Source organism: Cnephaeus nilssonii, assembly GCF_951640355.1.
Source record: "Cnephaeus nilssonii genome assembly, chromosome: 3".
In the NCBI taxonomy this organism is placed as follows: Eukaryota; Metazoa; Chordata; class Mammalia; order Chiroptera; family Vespertilionidae; genus Cnephaeus; species Cnephaeus nilssonii.
Genome location: NC_137074.1, coordinates 26,258,228 through 26,279,638, shown reverse-complemented (window position 1 = coordinate 26,279,638; position 21,411 = coordinate 26,258,228).

Sequence of the window (21,411 nt, the reverse complement as noted above, 5' to 3'; positions counted from 1 at the left end):
TTTCATTTTAATCCGTAAAAATCTCTTTGTAATACCCACTGCATGCTTCTTTAAAATAGCTTAAAGTAAAACAACTTCATCAACTGACATACACATATTATTTTAAGCAGAATATTATCAAACAAGCTCAGGGATAAGTTGTTTTACATAACTGTTTCATGTAGAAACAAAAGAAATAGAAATAAAAATTTCATAATTTGTAATCCAGAAAAATCAAAATTATAAACTTTGAGAAATTGTACTTTTTTAGAGAAAGTAAGATATTTCTTTATAACAGCTTGAATTTAGCTGAATTCTTACTCATTATAAACATTTTTCTCTTTTATCTGAATGAATAATTAATGTTCCTATATTTATAATTATCAAAAGTGCAGACATTTAAAAAAGATAACATTTGAGAACTTATTAGGCCATTTGAGATTTCTCAGAATGGCAAAGATCACACAGTTTTTATTTTTTTATTTTTTTAAAATATATTTTATTGATTTTTTACAGAGAGGAAGAGAGAGGGATAGAGAGTTAGAAACATCGATGAGAGAGAAACATCGATCAGCTGCCTCTTGCACACCCCCTACTGGGGATGTGCCCACAACCAAGGTACATGCCCTTAACCGGAATCGAACCTGGGACCCTTGAGTCCGCAGGCCGACGCTCTATCCACTGAGCCAAACCGGTTTTGGCGATCACACAGTTTTTAAAAAGTGCCTCAATAAAATATTTTGTTGTTGCTTTATCAGATTTTACTTTTACATGTCATATTTCTTCAATTACTAATGTGTTTTTGGCAAATATGTACAAATGATTTCCCTTAATGGTATGAGTACAGGGATTTTAATATTCTAAAATTAATTTAAGTATTTCCTTTAAAGACCATTATTACACTTCCATTTAGAGAAAAATTTCATCTCTAAGATTTTTAAATGTAAATTATCTTGATGAACCCTTTATGTATTATGGAAAAGAATGAATATAAGCATGCTAGTGATTAAATTCACATTCTTCAGTTTTAGCTTATTTAATGAAATGTTTATTTAATAAACCTATGGGGGCCCTGACTGGTTTGGCTCAGTGGATAGAGTGCCGGGCCATGGACTGAAAGGTCCCGGGTTCGATTCTGGTCGAGGGCATGTACCTTGGTTGCAGACTTGACCCCCAGTAGGGGGGCGTGCAGGAGGCAGCTGATTGATGTTTCTCTCTCATCTATGTTCCTAACTCTCTATCCCTCTCCCTTCCTCTCTGTAAAAAATCAATAGAAATATTTAAATAAAATAAACCTATGGGAAGGGACCATGTTCTTTTTTCTTCCACTTTCAGAATATACTTTTGGTGAGTGTATTTATTTTGTATGTATTTTAATTACTTCATTGTCATTTTTTCATCACTTAGTCCCAAATCCTTTAGGACTATTACATCTTTTAAAATGGTAATAATTTTGTGACTATTTAATTTTTACATTAAAATAAAAAATAAATATGTAACATCTATATATATAAAAGCCTAATATGCAAAGTGTCCCCTTGGGAGTTTGACCTACTGGGAGTTTCATTGCTGACCATCAGGGGGCAGTGCAGAACAAAGGAAGGCCCTGGCCAGCAGCCAACAGCTGGGGAAGGGAGGCCCCAGCTGGGGAAGGAAGGCCCCAGCCGGCAGCTGGCAGCCACTAGCCGCTAAAGACGCTACTCATGCACAAATTTTGTGCACTGGGCCTCTAGTACTTATATATGAGTCATTACTGTTACTTATTAAAATTATAGATTTGGTGTAAATAAGGCAGCTGTTCTGCAGTGGAAAGAATACATGGTTTGAATGGTTTGAAGCTACAGGACTTGGGCCTAAATCCTATCCATTCCTTTACTAATTCTTGGGTCTCTGGGAAATATATTATATCAGGGAAATTAATGAACCATAATGTCAGGTAGAATTATTTTTAAATTCCATTTTTTTCCAACTCATGAGTAATAATGACTTTAGAAATTTTTATAAAACTACTTAGTTTCACTTCCTGTCTCCAGTAGGGCTAATAACTTCCACAGTTGAGGTGAGATATAAATGAACTATCAAACACTGGAAACACAGCGAGCTCTTGACAGAATCCTCTTCCATCATTCAATTCTGTTCTACTTCCCTCTTGAAACTCTATAAAGTATAGATTATGAAGCCTTTGAAATTTAGAGGATTAAGTTAATTTCTGCAAAACTTCTAGAATTGTCTTATATTTTTATAGGATCCCAATATTTTAAGTGACATTTTGCAGAAAAAAGGACACATGCCTAATCTGATTGAAAAATAATCCATGTATAAATTTAATAGGTGTTTATTAAAAACGTATCATGAACCAGTCACCATATTAAGTAAAGATAAAATAGTGATAAACAAGTAAGATACCTTCTGCTATGCTTCGTGGATTTTTAAATAGGATGGACATATTAAAGTCAAGTAAATAAAAAGAGATAAATTACTTTGAAGTTGTGATTGGCTATGAAATAAAGCATAGACAGGCAGAGTGAGCGAGAGAGAGAGACCATGAACTGTGAGAACAAAAGAATGTGCATGTTATGGTTAGATACGCTTCACAGAAATTCATAGTCAGAAATTGCTTAAATGGAGAAGAGCTAATGATGCAAAGAATGGGGGAAGAGCATTGCTGGCAAAAAGAAGACCAAGTGAGAAAGCTATAAAGTAAGAAAGGATGTAGTTTGACATCTCTAAGGAACTGAAAGAGTATCAGTGTGTCTGTGGTTTAATGTGCCAAAAAAGATTAAAGACACAAAATTGAAGGACTAGGGAGAACATCCTCTGGGACTTATATATTATAGAAATATTTCTGGATTTTATTTCAAGGACAGTGATTTTCGAGTGAAAGACTTCAAGTGAGAAATGACATAATCTGATTTATATTTGAAGGTTTCCTTGCCAATAAATATAGAATGCAGTTAAGAAGGCAAAAGAGAGAAGCAAGAATGCTGTTTCACTAATCCAAAAATTATATTGGCATACACCAGGATCTTAGCAGTGGAGATAGAATGAAGAGTATTAGCTTGTGAATTGGCAAAAGAGAATGGGGGGGGGGGAGAGATAAAAGATGAGATAAACGATGATTCCTACATTCCCACCATGCACCATTTGTATGGATAGTAATGACATTCCCTTTATTCACTGAAATGGGAAACACCTAGGAATGGAGTACAGGGTACATTTGGATTGGAAAAGCTGGACATATTGAAAAAACTGATTCCAAACAGAGATTTCAGTTAAGTAATTAAATATTTTCCTTTGAACATGAAGTTTATAATGACTACCATCATTTTGAATTATTCCTGATTTACTAGCTAATGCATTCCTAACATTTTTATTATATTTCAAAGAAATTGTGCATGAAAAGCGTGAGATCTCTAAAGAGAATGCCTATGATATTCTGGGGTATAAATACTTACTTAAAAAGTTTATATTGTTTTACACAGTATAATGGAATTCATGAAACTTCTCCTTTATATCCATACTTGCCTCTAAATTTGCTTGTGACTTTAACGTTATTTTATCTATAACATTTTAAGATCCCTGAATTGAGGTTCTTGTACTAAATGTGTTGCAGTTACCTTCCTTTCCTGCTCTCATATCCTAAGCACATAATTTTATCTACCTGTCTGCCTATCAACACACACACACACACACACACACACACACACACACACACACACACACACACCCTTACACAACGTACTATAAAATTACAGTATATGAACCATGTGATTAATACATTGGTAATATACTAAGTATTCATAGTGCAACACTTAGTATAAAGTGAATATATCTGAGACCTTCAAGAAATCGAAGACAACAAATACTGAGTTTCTCACTATCAGTTCATTCTAATTAGGACGGTTAGAGAAGTCAAGTAACTTGCCTAATGTGCAAACTGTGGAGACAGGATTATCTTTCTAATCAACTTAATTCTGAAATCTATGCTATTAATCATTATACACTACAGATACTGAATTTATAGTAATCAGATAAAGTTATATCTGCAGTGATTTCTAATTTTTTATTATACTTATGTGCACGTGTGTGTATGGGCCCATGTGTGTGTGTTTGTGTGTGTGCCTGTGTGTGTTTGTATCTATAGTATGCTCTAAAGTTCTTTTGCACATATTAGATCCATTTTAGACTCTGACCAAGGAACATAATTACTGAAAAATCAAGTCTCTTATCCGTGAATGTATATCTTAATTTCCTTAACCATAATTTAAAAGAAAAGTACATACACATGTAGATAATTTTGGTAAAATCTAAGAATCTTGTAAATACATATACAAATATATATAAGTGTGTGTATACACATTATACCTTTTTGGGGGGCATATACAGATATAATAAGCCATATAGAATATATCTGAGTGGGTATAACACTGGAGCCTATGCTCATTGCAAAATGACTTTAATTTATAGCTTCTAGATTAAAATTGTTTCTTCAAAAGAGAGTCAAGTGTTTGAACTCCCCATAGGACCCAGTAAATAAGCTCTCTTCACCATGGATTACTGAACAGGTCATTACTTAATTTATTTTCAGGTTATTTTTTTAACATCATAAGAAAAGCAATTAGCTCAGTATAAACTATATATTTAAGTAGAGAAAGTTTAACTTTCTATAGAAAGAAAACCAATAGCATAGGGACAACCACATTTTTAATAATGGTACTATGCAAACCAAAAAGTCATATAAATGTGTTGACAAAAATTTATTTATTAAAAAGTTATATAAATGCAGAAATTAGAATGTCACTGAATTATATATTTTCAACATTTGAAAATGTTACATTGTATAAAACAGAATTTACCCTGGAAAATGTGGACTATATCTTCACATTGTCTATGGGAAAATCATTGATGTTTGATCTACCAAAAGCCTTCAGCTTCCTGTTTCTCGTCCCTCAGATATATAATGTATTTTTATCAAAAGCTATATTTATTTTATTTGTATTCATAGTTAGGTATATATCATTATAAAATGCATGATACAAAGTTTCTAATCTTAATATCTTAGACCACAGTTAATGTGGAAGTCACCTATATTATGTTGGTTAAGTAAAGAGAAGGATAGAGAATAGTTTCTAAAATGCCTCAGATAAAAAGTCCCTACAATTTAATGGCATAGATAAGGTTTAAGGGCTTATCTTTACTTTTTTTTTTTTAAGACACATATTAAAGAATGGTCGTCTCCTTAAGAGATAAAAATAGTGTTTGTTATCATTCCTTGTTAATTGCAACCATTGCTCTTTGCTATAAAGGTTCATTTATAGCTAACAACTTACATCCATCTCCTAATTTAGAGTTGCCAAAGCACTGGAAAGATTTATTATTTTTCTGTTTGTCCAGAAAACAAAAGTAACTTTTCTATATTTTCTCAAGTTTTATGTGGTATTAGTACCACAAAAAGGGAAGATTTACGAACATTAATTGAGAGCCTACTTTGTGTAAGACACTATGCTAGGAATTTTCACAATCCTTTCCATAACTCAGTGAAATGAGATTTTATTACAAATTTTATGATAAGGAAATTTAGAATGAGAATGGAAAACTTTCCCAAGATCATACAGGTAACATCAGAAAATGGTTTCCTGAATTCAAAGCCATTTTCCCTATATAATCTTACTGCTTCAAGTTTAATGGCAATTTGTTTAAATAATCATTTCAAACAAATAAGACAATAATAAATTACTCATGTTAAATAGCAGTTTTCCAAAGAGACAAGAAATCTGAGACTATACACCTGTATTAATTTTCTATTACTAGGCAACAAATTGCCCCACATTTAGAGACCTAAAACACACACATTATCTCTGTTTGTGGGTCAGGATTCTGAGCATGACTTAGCAGGGTTCTCTGCTCAGGATCTGACAAGGCTGTAATTAAGATGTCAACCAGGCTACATTCTCATTTGGAACTTGATTAGTGAAGACTCGTCTCCTAAGCTCACTGAGGCTGTCGACAGAATGCATTTTCTTGTAGCTATGGGACTGAGGGCCAAGCCTCTGACTGGCTGTTGAATGAAGACTGTCCTCAGGTCCTGGGGACCACCTCCATCTGCCATTACCTGCCACGTGACTCTCATTGTAGACATTTCACACCATGGCTGTTTGGTTCTTCAAGGCTAACAAGAGAACCTCATGCGACAGCCTGCTAATATGGAGTTCTATACAATGTAATATAATCATGGAAGTGATACCCAATCACTTTGCCATTTTCAAGAAGTTCAAACAGGTCATAGATTCCACATGCACTTAAAGGGATGGAATTAGACAAAGATCTCACTCATTGGAGAGCCACCATAGGGTATGGTTCACTCCAATCCCCTAAAATGCCACAGCCCACAATTTTGGTTTGAAGAATATTAGAGAGTTAAAGAGATGGAGACCTTATAGAACACCTAGTCTAAATGTTAACATTTCAAAAATTGGGAAACAGGCTCAAGGAAATAACAATTACTTGCAGTCTAATGCATTAGATGGCAGAGCTGATTTGAAATCATAAGTTGTTCTGAGCCCAATCCGTCCATCACTTGGATGAAGACAGTAATTAAATTATGTCACTGAATCAATGGAAATGCATCACTGATTTTTAAATATGTATTAATGGAAAATAAAGGTTTCTATAAATAGCATTTTTCTTCTAAACAAATGTTAGTGTACAGGAAGTCAGTTGTCAGCAGTCATTTGTATTGCTGAAGAATTTTTTTCTAGCCTGCACCTGAGCCATGAACATTTTAGCTATGTACTGTTTATCCTACTATTATTGAAGACAACGCTTTAGCAGTGAAAGTAACCATAGTTAATCCTTTCTCATTTGACTCTTAAACAGATGCTCATTATTCAAGTATAATAAGTAAATACATTTATTCTATAGTTAGTATATTGCGAAAGGAATTGAGGTGTTGGTGTTTGTATTTAAAATCTGATTTTTATGTCTTCTAAAATAGAAGTCACATAATTTTCAACAAGCAATGGAGATAGTGACTTTATCACTGATATTACCAACTAAAATGTGACATTTTAATTTCTCCAGTGTTTTTTTTTTTTGTCTTTCCATCTCAAAAGCTGTTTTTTTTTATACATCCACTGTCATGGAACAGGACAAGACCAGGCCACAATGGTAATTAGTTTGCAAGAAACAGCTTTATTCTGCAATAAAGCACAAGGACCAACTTTCATGACAGAAAAGTAGCACACAACAAAATGAACAAGTAATATATTATCTTAAAAACAGTCAAATTTAGGTTTTCTTATTCAATGTCACATGACTAGCTCAAATTTAGAGATATATCTGTAGCCTATGCTATTGTTTCTGAAACAGGGTGTTATGTAGCTCACTGGTCATCTGGAACAGTTCTATATTCAACTAAGTTTCAAAAAAACAACTTAGTCAAATAGTGAAAATGCACAAAAATTTAGCTTTTCTTTCTGTGTAGCCTAGGACAGTGGTCGGCAAACCGCGTCTCGCGAGCCACATGCAACCAACACCCCCACTTCTTTTAATGCGACTTCTATAAAATATACTCGCCCAGGCCGAAAACCGACTTCTGCGCATGGGCCACGAAGTTTCAATCGCACTGTACGTTCACACCCGCACGTGGTATTTTGTGGAAAAGCCACACTCAAGAGGCCAAAGAGCCGCATGTGGCTCGCGAGCCGCGGTTTGCCGACCACTGGCCTAGGAGAATAAAATTTTTGTTAAAATTCTCAATTCAAGGAATGAAAAAGTGATACCTTTTTATTCTTAATTTATCTCCCAGACACAGGCAATTTTTGAAGGACCAGTAGTGGTCCCTATTTTTATTTTCAGAGTTAAGCAAACTTTTTTTTACCTTTTCTCATAGTTTCTACTATGATGTAAATTGTGTTGGGGGTAGAGAGAAAAACATGGACAAGCATTTTTAAATATTGTAAGTGTTGGACATATCTATACAGTTTGATGCTTTTGATAAAAAAAAATTTGTCTGTGAAAATCAATGATGAGTTGTGTTTAATATACTCAGTTAGCTGTCTTTCCCTAGATGTTATTGACAGTAATTTAACTTGCCATGTTCCTTACCTTCAATCATATTCTGAAATAACTATAAAAATATATGCAGAAGATTCAAACAATTATTAAAATGAAAATGGAAAGTTATCTTTAAATTGATAGGTGTCAAAATAACACATATATGTTCATATACATATATATATGGCCCTGTGCATAAAATTTGTGTATGGGTGGGAGGGGGCTGTCTCTCACCCCAGCCTGTACCCTCTCTAACCTGGGACCCCTTGAGGGATGTCCGACTGCCCGTTTAGGCCCGATCCCTGTGGAAAAAATTTCTCCAGCAATACAAATGACTGCTGACTAACTGACTTCCTGTGGGATCAGGCCTAAACGGGCAGACAGACATCCCTCAAGGGGTCCCAGGTTAGAGAGGGTACAGGCTGGGCTGAGGGACACATCCCTCTCACAATCCAGGACTGCTGGCTCCCAACTGCTTGCCTGCCTGTCTTCCTGATTGCCCCTAACCGCTTCTGCCTGCCAGCCTGATCACCCCCTAACCACTCCCCTGCCAGCCTGATTGATGCCTAACTGCTCCCCTGCCAGCCTGTTTGCCCCTAACTGCCCTCCTTTGCAGGCCTGGTCACCCCTAACTGCCCTCTCCAGCAGGCCTGGTGCCTCCCAACTGCCCTTCCCTGCAGGCCCGGTCTCACCCAACTTCCCTCCTCTGCCGGCTTGGTCACCACTAACTGCCCTCCCCTGCAGGCTTGATCACCCCCAACTGCCCTCTGCTGCTGGCCATCTTGTGGCGGCTATCTTATGTCCACATGGGGCAGTCATCTTTGACCACATGGGGGCAGCCATCTTGTGTGTTTGAGTGACTTTCAATTTGCATATTATTCTTTTATTAGATAGGATTAGGTAGGATAGAGGCCTGGTGCACAGGTGGGGGCCAGCTGGTTTGCCCTGAAGAGTGTTCCGCATCAGGGTGGGGGTTCCCTTGGGGCATGGGGTGGCCTGGGGGAGGGGCCTGTGGCGGTTTGCAGGCTGGTTACGCCGCCCAGCAACACAAGTGGAGGCCCTGGTATCTGGGATTTATTTATCTTCTATAATTGAAACTTTGTAGCCTTGAGCAGAGCCAAGCCTCCTGCTCGCTTCGTGGCTGCGGCCATTTTTGTTGGGATTTATTTATCTTCTATAATTGAAACTTTGTAGCCTTGAGTGGAGGCCTGGGCCTGCCAGGGCAGGTGGAAAGCTTGGCTTCCCCCATTGCCCAGGAAACCCAAGCCTCCTGCTCTCTCCGTGGCCGCAGCCATCTTGGTTGGGTTAATTGGCATACTCACTCCTGATTGGCTTGTGGGTGTGGTGGAGGTACGGTCAATTTGCATATTACTCTTTTATTAGATAGGATGCACTTATCCTATCTAATAAGGAGAGAATATGCTAATTGACCCTCACACCATCACAAAGATGGCGGCACCCACAGACAATAAGGAGGGAATATGCTAATTGACTGCCTCGCCCTCAAAGATGGTGGCACCCACAGCCAATAAGGAGGGAATATGCTAATTGACTGTCACGCCCTCAAAGATGGCGGCACTCACAGCCACAAGATGGTGGCACCTGGTCCCCTCAGCCCAGCCAGGGCCTTGCTGGGTGCCTGCCTCCAGAGTCCCCTAGTCCCCTCAGCTCCCCAGCTGCCCAGTACTGGCCCTAGGTGCAGGCAAGCCTCAGATGGCGGCTGCCCAGCTGCCCAGGGCCACCCAAGGCTCAGGTAACCAGAGCTGGCCAAGGCTTGAGCTGCCAGCAGTGGCAGCATCAGAGGTGTGATGGGGGCATCGCCTTCCCCTGATCGCCATGTCGCCTCCCGCCCCTGAGGGCTCCTGGACTGTGAGAGGGGGCAGGCTGGGCTGAGGGCCCCCCACCTCCAGTGCATGAATTTTCATGCATTGGGCCTCTAGTTCTATAATAATTCAACTTTTTGTTCTTTCTTTAAAATATTTTTATTTATTTCAGAGAGGAAGAAAGAGGTTCACAGGTTGATGCTCAACCACTTAACTACACTGGTCGGGCTACCTTTTGTTCTTGGTATATATCATATTTTAATTGCATATGTAATTTATCTTCATTTTAGAAAAAGTAAAACAAAAAGTAAAATGGCAATAAAATAAAATATAAAAGTTCCTTTTAATCCCAGCACCCAATTACCATTTAATATTTGATGAAATACCACTTACTGAGTCACATGCATGAAAACTAATAATCTAGAAATGTGATGTATGGCCCCCCTGCCTCAGACCCTCCTTCTAATTTGTATTAGTTTTTAGTTTTATGCAGGATATCAAATTCTCTGATTATTCATAAGTGATGCCATTTAATATTTTATACCCATGTAGCGGACACCATACTAGGTGCTGTCCACAGTATATATGAATGTTGAGCAAACACAGGAGAATACTGAATGGAGAAAAACAAAAACAAAAAAACACACTGAATTTAATGAAGCCTTTAGCCATTTCTTTTTTTTTTTTTTTAGCCATTTCTAAATCTAGTCTTATAATTGAAATGATTGATGGCCTTGAATTGGCAAGATCATACTTTTATAATCATTACAAATGAGGCTTATTAGCTAAGTTTTATAAAATTTCATGTTTGCACTATTTTAGTCTATAAAATATTGAATTTGCTTCCCATGTTTAATAAGTATTTGTGTACTGGAAAACAATGTGTTGATATTAAATTCTGCCTGTACTATTGATAGAAAATCAGCTCTTCAGAGGCATATTGATAAAAATATCTCACATGTTCATTAAATGGGATCTTTAGATAGAAAGTATATATCCTATCAATGCTAATAGTACTGGCAAGCTTTCTGGAATAGAGTAGCTTGTGGCAGAACAACACTCCTAATGAAACTGTTACTGCACAGGAATTGGGCCTGGATGGGATGTGCCTCAGGCCCGCCTGTGGTGTATGGGTTCTTGACTTTGTGCAGGAATGAGAGTATGTTTATTAAAGCTGGGGACAGTGAAACAAGGAAGGGCCTAGGAGAGAAGCAACAGGAGAGAGCCTAGGCGGGACTACTTTGGCTTTCTAGAGATGATATAGGAAAGAAGTGGACCAGGGCAGGGTTGCCATTGACCTACGGAAAAGTCAGAGCAAAGGGGGCCTTGGAGACAGAGTCAAGGGTTAGCCCTGCCGAGCTGCCACTGCCCATTGCTCCCCTGGTTGCAAGTCTCCTGGGGACCCTTAGATTTTAACCTTTTGCACTCGGATGTCGAGTGTGACAGTTATTGAATGTATCAATAATTTGAAATATAAAAAAAATCCAAATATATAAGTTTGTATGAAAAGAAACTCCAGTGTTTTATTCTACTGCCGCGCTTTGTAAAATCTGGGGTATTTAAAAAATTAAATCCCGAGTAGAATAAAGGAATCGAGAAAAACGCAAGTGAGTGCAAAGGGTTAAGAGAGAGAAATTCGCTCCAAGAGGAGATTTGAATGAGTGTACCCAAGGAGGGCAAGCTGGCTTCTTTGTCTTGAGGGGTTTTGTCTGCTTTCCTAAGGCTGGGATTTGGGGGGAAGTGTTGGGGACAATCTCATTAGAATATTAATCAGTTTTATGCTGATATGCAAGGTGGGATTTATTACCTTAACTTTATCTGTCCTTGGGTATGGTTGCACAAATGGCACTATTTGGATTTCTGATATCTATCTCCCTGAGTAGGGGGATTTAAGCTCTGGTTGGGGAGGAGAAGTGTAAACAATTTACTCTTAAGTGTCCTTAATTAGGAAAGAGAGATAGAGGAAAGAAAATAAAAGGGGAAAAAAAAGTCTTTAGAAGGCACCTCATAAGTACAGAGAACTTGAAGAGCCTAGAGCCTGGAAAGAATGAAATACAAAGTGAACCAACATTGTATGAGGAGTTTTTTACCTCAGGCATTGCACATAATTTTGTGTAAGGTACAAGTCAGAAAATTCAGACAGAAGATTACATTTTAAAGAAATAGATCCAGAGACATGGAAGCATGCAATGGACTGACAATTTTCAGAGGGAAGTGTGTGTGGGGGGGGGGAGGGGGGGGGAGGGAGGGGAGAGTGGGGCGGAGTACAAGAGAATAACCAAAGAACTTATATGCATAACCCATGGACACAGACAATAGCACTGAGGTGAAGGCCTGGCCTGAGGAGGAGGCTGGGGTGGGCGGAGGGGGTCAATGGGGGGAAAAAGGGGGAACCTCTGTAATACTTTGACCAATAAAGATAAATTTAAAGAATAAATAAAGATAGCGAAGCCAAGAGAACTTAGAGAAAGTTCATAGTGATAAAAAAATTGGAATTTAAAGATTTTCAGGTAACAGGACTTGAGGGGACAAAATCCAGAGGGAACACAGGAACTCTTTCTCAGCAGGTTTTTCCCCTCACAGCACTAGCTGATTCCTTAAGATGCTCAGGGCCAGAGGTTAAGAAGCGAAGCAGAAAGTCAATGAAAAGCAGAACAAAATTTTCTGCAGCCTCACATTGCTAAGAAAATTAAAATTAAAGTTCAGGAGGTGGGTCTGTCTACAGTTGCCGAATTCCCACCTGGGACCCGTGAAGACTTAATCTGAAGAATGCCAAGAAAGGTGCGGGGTCTGACATTTTACCTCTTGAGTTAGCCTGCTCCAGTTTCCAGGAGGCTGGCAGAACACCGAGACCCCTGAGCCAGAGGCAAAGGTCTTACTTACTAAGAGCACAGCAAGCAGCACATTAGCACGGGTTCTCATTGCCCCTCAAGTGCCACCAGGGAGATGTCAAATCAGGTCAGGGGATGCTGCGCACATGGTGAGTTTGGGTCACGAAGAAGAAACTTTGATCTTAGAACACTGCAGGTATTATAAGGGGCCTGTTACTAATCCTGAGAAACTTTTGTCCTTGAGGAAAACATTATAATATTATCTTGGACATCAAAAGGCTCTGCTTTTTACTCTGGAGAGAAACACTATCTTTCTCTGCCAAGGCTGCTAGTTACACAAGCATCCTTGAAAACACAGTTTGGAAGAAAAGCTGATAGAAGATGTGAGGAAACACCATGGAGTAAAACAGAGGTTTGTTGAGCATTACCAAACTGGTGACCCACCTCAAGTCAGGCTGTCCCTGATTGGATTAAAGGGATATTACCCCCTTAGACTGCCCACCAGAAAATAAGATTATTTCTCCTTGTAGGAATATCCCATTATGTGATCACATGCAATTTTTAATACAAAATATCTGGCAGTAAAGATTACTGGGTGTACAAATGAAAAAGAGGAAAATTTGAACAATGTAAACAGACCTAAAAAATGACCCAGTTCTTGAATTTAAAGTACATATTTGCATAGTTCAGGGTTTCACTGACTTTTATTTTTTTATTATTATTCTAGAGTAATTTTCAATTTTATAATTCAAATGAAAAAATTAGAGTAATTAATTTGTTGACAATTTTAGTCTTTTAAATATATTTATATTCATTTATGCAAATCAAATGTTATATTTTTTAAAAATTGAATAATTGTTTAGAGTATGAATGAAGTATTCATTACATATGGTTACATTTTGGGAAACACTTTCTTTGCTGAACAGATTATAGCAACAGCTAATTACAATATATTTTCTAAAAGTATTAATTTTCAAAATTTCAATCACCGATAGCAAATAGACCTTCAATAATTTTGAATATTTAACACTATATTAAAAGATATACTCAGAATAAGGAAGTATATTTGATATTTTGAAAAAGTGAAGGAGAGGAATAACTTAGGCTTTCCAAGAAACTATATTATTTTATACATACACATACTCATAAACAACAAAATGATGCATATGACAAAATACCAATAGAACAACAACAAAGGGAAAATCATAACAATTAGAGACAGAGAAGCATTGATCAGAACATCAAACCTCAGAGGGAAGGAAGGGGAGGGTGGGGGAAAGGGGGAGAGATCAGCCAAAGGACTTGTGTGCATGCATATAAGCCTAACCAATGGACACAGACACAGGGCAGGGCGGGGGGGGGGGGAATGAAGGCATGAGTGGGGGGATAAGGACCATATGTAATCGCTTAATCAATAAAGAAAAAAAAAACAGAAAGTAAAGAGGTCCAAATAAAATAAATAAATAAATAAATAAAAGGCATTTTAAAGATGACATGAGTTCAAATGCTAATTATGACTATAAACATAAAGTGATAAAATTTACTAATAAATAAAAGAAAAAAGAAAGATTTATATTGAACCCAAAAGTTCATGTTCTGCATCCTTGGGCTGCCTGTTGGCCAAAATTAAACTTCCTTCCCACACCAGAAGGATGGAAAGCTTTAGGAACTGATCTTTTCCTCACCCACCATGTTCCCAGTACTAGTCCTTGACCTCTCCAATTCTGGATTTCAGATATTTTTCAAAGTCAGACCTTTAAGAATACTTGGTAAGATGATGTGAAATTTGTAAAAATACAAATATAAGAAACAATTGAACTAATTGAGCACACTTGCCCCCTGGAAACTGTTGAGCTTACATAGCAAGACAGAGGGTTCATTTTTAAATTAGCTGACATTTCCAATGGCCCACTACTGGATAGAATAATTTCCAGTTCATTTATTTGTTTACTTAACATGGACCTGCTGAATTAGTGGCAGCTGATTATAACAGGAATCAACAATGAAAAACAAAATGGTGGTAAAAGTGAGGCGACGGAAGGGAGCTAGGAAGATAGAGGTGGGACCACGGGAAAGGAGGTAGAACCAGGAACCCAACGAGGCGAAGTTACTAAAGCACCCCAACTGGGCCGGGAAGGAAGGGCACTCATAAGAGAGGCATGAACTTTAAAATGTATGAATATTGGTAAGATAGGCAGCGTGCAGATAACCAATCACAAGGCAGTAAGGCAAATAAACCAATCCAAAGGATATTGCTAAGGCATAATTATTTGAAAAGACCAATTAGGAGCTCGCAAGACTACCCACCCTTTAAATTAAAAAAACGCACACTTCCTCTCACCCGCTCTCTTCTCCTTGGCATGGGATGGGTTCCTGATGTTCATTCATGGGACGGGAACACATCCCTGTGCTCACATGGCTTATGGCCATGTGGGCCTCCACACATGGACTATTAGACTTTAATTAGCTTGGATACTAAACTACTCCCGACTGTAACACGGAAAGGAAGCTATGGACAATGGCCTCCTCTTGGAACTCCAGCTATACCTTTTCCAGGACTGGCTTCTCCCAATAAACTTTGGTTCCATTAATCATTTTTGTCTGCGATTTTATGTTTTACTAGTAGCCCGTTTGCACAAAGATTCGTGCAATAGACCTTCATTCACCTGGCTGCCTGCACCAGTTTTCTGCCGGCACCGGGGACCCAGGCCTTGGCTGTGGCCACCGCCTTCTTCCTTTTTCAGGGTCGGGGCTTGGCCCCGGGCGGTGGCCTTGGGCTGGGCCGCACCCAGCGTCCCCGCTACCGAGAGCAGGAGCCGACCCCCAGTGCTTTCCTGTGATCGGTGCAGGCTCCCCGCTGGTGCCCAAGGCCGGGAAAGCCCCCGCCCCAGGCTTTCCCTGCCTTGGGCTCCGCCACACCCCAACGTCCCTGCAACGGTTTTCCTGGTGGGTGTGGATAGTGGGCGTGGCTTGGGCGTAGCGAAGGTGTGGTCAATTTGCATATTTGTCTATTATAAGGTAAGATTCTTCAACTTCAGGAGACAAGATCCGGGGAAGAACTTCAGCTCACTGTTAGGGTATCAAAAGCATGTTAGAAATCTGATGGTATATTATGTTAGAAATCTGCCATCTTGAGTACTTTATGTTGAATTGTGACAAATTTGCATGAAGAGCACAGAAATAATAGTGGATCAGAAACCAGGAAATACATTTAAAAAGGCATTAGCAGAACATATTAGGTAGTAGAAGACACATGTAAGTAGAATTCCTAACGCATTACAGAGATGTGCTCAGATAGTAGGAAAGCATAACAGGTAGGAGAGAGAAATAAGCAAACATTTTAAGCAAGAGAGTAACATAACTAAATTTATAATACCACATAGAACATGGACATGGAGAGAAGAGTCTGTAAAAGATTGAAGGCACAGGAACAATTTGAAGGTTCTCTCAAACAGATCTAAGTTGACTTCAAAGCATTGATAAAGAAACCCATGTATTTCTGCTGTGGTACATGTACTAGTAGAAACGCTATCTGTACAGTGTGAAATTTTAACAAATCTACTCTTCATTAAGGAACATATCTCTTTTAGCTTTGGTTTTGTAAGACTTGGCCTTGACAGATAGATAGTGTCAGAATTAATTAATTGGTGGTGTGGAAAAAACATAAACATTGGAATGGGTGTCAGAATCAGAATTGGTGTCAGCATTAGACCAGGGTTTACTTAGTTTTCATGCAATTTTATGATCACAGATTGATAAAAATTCACCCCTGGCAATGTCTAAAATTAAGAAATTAAACAGAGAAATTGAGCAGATATTAAAAAGCTGTGTAAATACATCTGGTCCCAAGATGGCCTGATTTGAAGAGACTGTACCAGCAATGATATGATTCAGGGTTACTTGAAAAAAATAATTTGAATAATAATTTGAAGATCAAATTAGGATCATCATTAATAGTTAAAGAAGAACAAATGAGGAGAAAAATTCCCTACTAGTACTCAAAATTTTATTATTATTGTATGATAGTTTCACACATTTTAATATATATTGATTATACATACTTGAATTCATAGTAATAAATAGAAGGCAAAACTCACTGTTAATTTAAGACTATATGATCTAGTAATCTATATTCTTAAAAAGTAAAAAAAAAAAAAACAGCAACAACATATCTTTACCTTCTGACGCTATAGATCAAAATGTATGAAGAAATAGTAAAGATTGCATGGAGTACCTCTAGCTGTAGGTAGTTTCCACAATTAGATAAAAACTTACAGTTGATATTTTATAAATTAGCATTTTAGGTTCCTGGTGATACTCATGAAAGATAAATTTTGTATGATAATTAATAAATTATTCTTTAAGAGTAATGAAGTCATGTGTATGTATAAATATAAATACATATGTAAATTTACATATAATATACTGTATATAGTATTTAGTAGAAGAGTAGATTCTGAGTTAAGAAAAAGAGAGCATTTGTTTTGATTATATAAACCATGAAATAAACATTCTGCAAAAGCAGGAATTATAGTATATTCTAAGTAGTAAAAGCTGAAATTTGTCTTTTGACTGGCCATAGTAATATCAATTTCACAAGGGACAGGTGGGAACCATTATTATGAAAACCTGTGTTCATACCAAAAAGTATATTATTTTTAGAAAGAGAGAAAAACATTTTATTATAGGTCCATTAAATGGTACATTGTGTTCTTCAAGTACAAAATAAATTTAGGAATATTCCATCCCATTTTGTAGAGGATGAGATGATTCATCCTGAATAGGCTTCCTGTTGAGGCTGAGTGGTTTTAATAAAAGAAGGAAATCAATGACTAGCCATTGGAATATAATGGATCTGTAACACTATATTTTAATGAGGAAGCAATGAAAGGCCATTAGAATGAAATGGATTGACCATCAACAGCACATAAAATAATTTATTAAACAATCTTATGTGCAGATAATAGGGTCATTAAAAGTATGTTGTAGGGATATACAAAAAATTTGAAGGTATAGTTTCTTAATAAGCTTCTAAACTGATGATTATTATCATTCATAGGGAAAAAAAACCCATAACTTACTAATTAGCGACAAATACTACTCTGACTTGGTAGTGAATTGTGGTGCACCAAAAACTATGTTCCACAGGGGGACCAAGAGAAAATAACATTAACAAAGCGCACCAGAACTTGCTGGTAAGATGGGCAATAGCATTATTAGGAAGGATGGTGATTTCTCTCTGCAGATCATGACTCATGTTAGATAAGGCCATGAATATTGATGGGGTTGTTGAGGCTCCATATTAATAGGAGCCAAAGGATAATGCTTAACCATCAGCATTCAGAAGATCATAATTACCATAACCAAGTGAACAGTCAAGAAAGATTGGTTCATAGTGAGTTGCAAAGCTGATCAAAAGGGTATAGTGTCTTAGCATCCAATGAGTAGATTAGGAGAGAAGGATTCTGTGAGTAGGAAGCACCGAAAATTTGTCTCTCTACCTAGACAACAATTGCACTGGCACAATCTGTAACTATTTTGCAACTCTGACATTTATTGAAGGCTTGCAACTTCCAGGGATGGCTTGGACAATCATTTATGGTTCGTTTCTTTCAGTTCAGCTCTTAGCAGCTACCCATCCCCCATTCCCCAGATGCTTAGCAGGCAGCCTTGCATATATTTCTGGTGCTTAGGTTTAGGATCTAGTCCTGGAACTAGTAAGTCCACTGTGAATTGACCAAGCTAAAATTCAGTTACAGTAGGCTTACTGGATCCATGGACCTATCCATTGGGGAAATCACTGTGTGGGCCCATGGATCCAGTAAATCTTCCATGTCCCTTCTAATCTGACTCCCATACATCACTCCAAAATTCCCTATTTTGCATTCCCAGGTCCAATTCACATCACTTCCTTCTTGATCAATTTCTCTAACATCTTTTCTAACACTTCTCATCTGCCTTAACTCAAAGTTCATTTCAGTTAGCATATGCCTTCCTACAGCTCACATTAAATAAGCATTTATCATCTAGTATGTTAACTGGTTCTTTACATTTTTGTCACCTTCTCTAGATTATAAAACCCCTTGAAGGTAGAGACAATGATTTAATCACCTTATATTCCCTACATTTCTCATAGTGCTTGCTACCTGAGAGAAATGTGATTATGTATTGAATGAATGGATTACTTAATGAGTCATAAATGATAGCCTAACATTTTATAACATTTCTGTTGAAATTATCCCTGTTAGCAGTAAATTTCCTTCACATTAACCTCTTTTCAGAACTTTCTCTCTCCCTGCCTTAAGTGAAATTGCACTTTACATCAGGAATACAGTTCCTGGAAGTGGGAGTATGAGAGAACTGAAAAAATAGGGGATTAAATCAAAGACCCTGGTCTTTAATATTTAATATTTATTAACCCCTTATTTTTCCAGTTCTTTCATACTCCCATTTCCAGGAATTGTATTCCTTGATCTCATTGTGTTCTTGATTTTTTATCTTTTTCTATTTGAACCTGGTTGATCAATGTTCCCCTTAGATTCACTTCTTTTGATAACAAGCCTGAATTCAAAATGAATAAACTGTATTAGTCAGAAGTTCTCAGTTGAAATATTAGATATTGACAATAGATTACTTAAACCAAAACAGGAATTTATTGAATTAAGACTAAAGATAAAGACTAAAGATAGAGAAGCAGGTTCCACAGGCCATGCAGCCTTGACCACAGTGAACATTATCTCACAAACATGCTCCATTGAAGACACCTTTGGTAGTATTAATAGCTACCCGATGAACTTGGCTCCATTTTGATTAACCCAGTTGTTAATTACATGGGAAGGAACAAAGGGAAGGCCAAATATTATTGGTGTACCCAGTGAAGTCTGAGGGAGTTAGGGAAGGGTGATTACATGTCAGTCACACGTGGGAACAGGTCATTGGCCAGAATAGGCGTGGGTTAATTACAATTGTATCAATACTGTCTCAATTACTTAACAGAGCAGATGTTTCCTTTTTATTCCTATTATAGGTACATGTCTTAGTAAGGTAGACAGAACAAAAGGGGCTCTGCTCTAAAATTTCCTTAGAACCACACACTATGGAAGCTTTACTGTCTTGTAGCTGCATCATTTGGAGCATGAGTCTTGCTCAGTTGCCACAGCAGGGGAAGACAGTGCTGACATTCATTAATCTTTTTCTCCTAACCCTTTTGGCCAGATATCTGCATCACGTCATCCTAACTACCTAACTACAAGAGGGTAAGGAAAGGTAAGGCAGTAGAATGTTTAGCAAACACCAATCTATTACAACATTTATTCTCCTAGACAAAAAAAAAAAAAAGTACCTCTCAAAATTCAGCTGCTGGCAACATCTCTCATTTCTTCGATGATTCAGGGAAAATCTACTCAAGGCTGAATGTCATAGCAGCTGAATTTCTATTGGTGCCAGCATATCTTACAGAGTCATCTCTTTTTAAGGGTTAAGTTTTTCTCCTGAATCAATTGGTCATAGGAAACTTCTTAAAAGGAAGAGACAATACTGACAAAATGGACAAACAGGGAGTGAAACACCCGCTGATAAAAATATTTGTACTATTGTTGCCCCTAGAGGGGATTCCTTGACATTCCCAAGAACACCGGGCACTGGGGCCCCCAGGGACTTCTCTAAACTGACTGCTCTCTGAACTCTGTTGGAGCAAAGCTCCCACCCTCTAGCACATATGAGACTCACAAAATAATCTAAGTTATCTGCTTTGTCAGTTCTCTAGATCCTAATAGTCTCTGGACCCTTGGGATTCTGTTATGTTCACTATAATTCTTTGACTGTACTATCTCTTCCCAGCACTCTCATTCTATTAAAAAAAAAAAAAAAGGAGCCCCAAAAAGACTGTTTTAAGATACTGGTGCTTTAGCAAAGTAATTCTTAATGATTTAGTGAATGAAGTATTTTCAGGATATCCATAGCTATCCTAAATCCTGAAAATAATTAAGGAACCATATGATATACACACCAGCATGCCCATCCACCTCACTCATTGAATGTCTTCCTCAATATTACTTCAAGGATTTTCTGGTACCATAGAAAACAACGTGGATTCATGTATAGGAACAAGGGACCTGCAGCCTAGGTTTAAGTCTCAGTTCTGTCGCTTACTATATCAATTCCCCAGCTCCTCTTCCCCTGCCTATGAAATAAGGGATAACAATCCTATTTATGATACATAGATGTAGTGATAAATTAATTAATGAACCCATGTTTAAAACAGAGCCTGGAATATACAGCAGCTCTTCTTTTATTCACAGAAGATGTATTTAAAGACTCCCGAGTGGAGGCCTTAAACTGCAGATAGTATTAAACTCTATATATACAATGTTTTTTTCCTACACATGCATCGAGTTTACGGCCTATGATAGAGTTTATGGCTACTCTTTGGCATATTTAAACTGCCAGCATCACTAATCTTGCACTTTGGGGTCATTATTAGGTAAAATAAAGGTTACTTGAACACAAGCATTGGGATTCCACAACAGTCAATCTGATAAATGAGATGGCTACAGTGTAGTTAATGGGAGGGAAATATATGTACAGCAGCAGAGAAAAGCTGTACAAAAAGATGATTCATACGCTGGGTGGGACAGAGCTGGATAATTTGAGATTTCATCACAGTACTCAAAACTGCACAGAATTTAAAATTTATGAATTGTTTATTTCTGGAATTTTCCGTT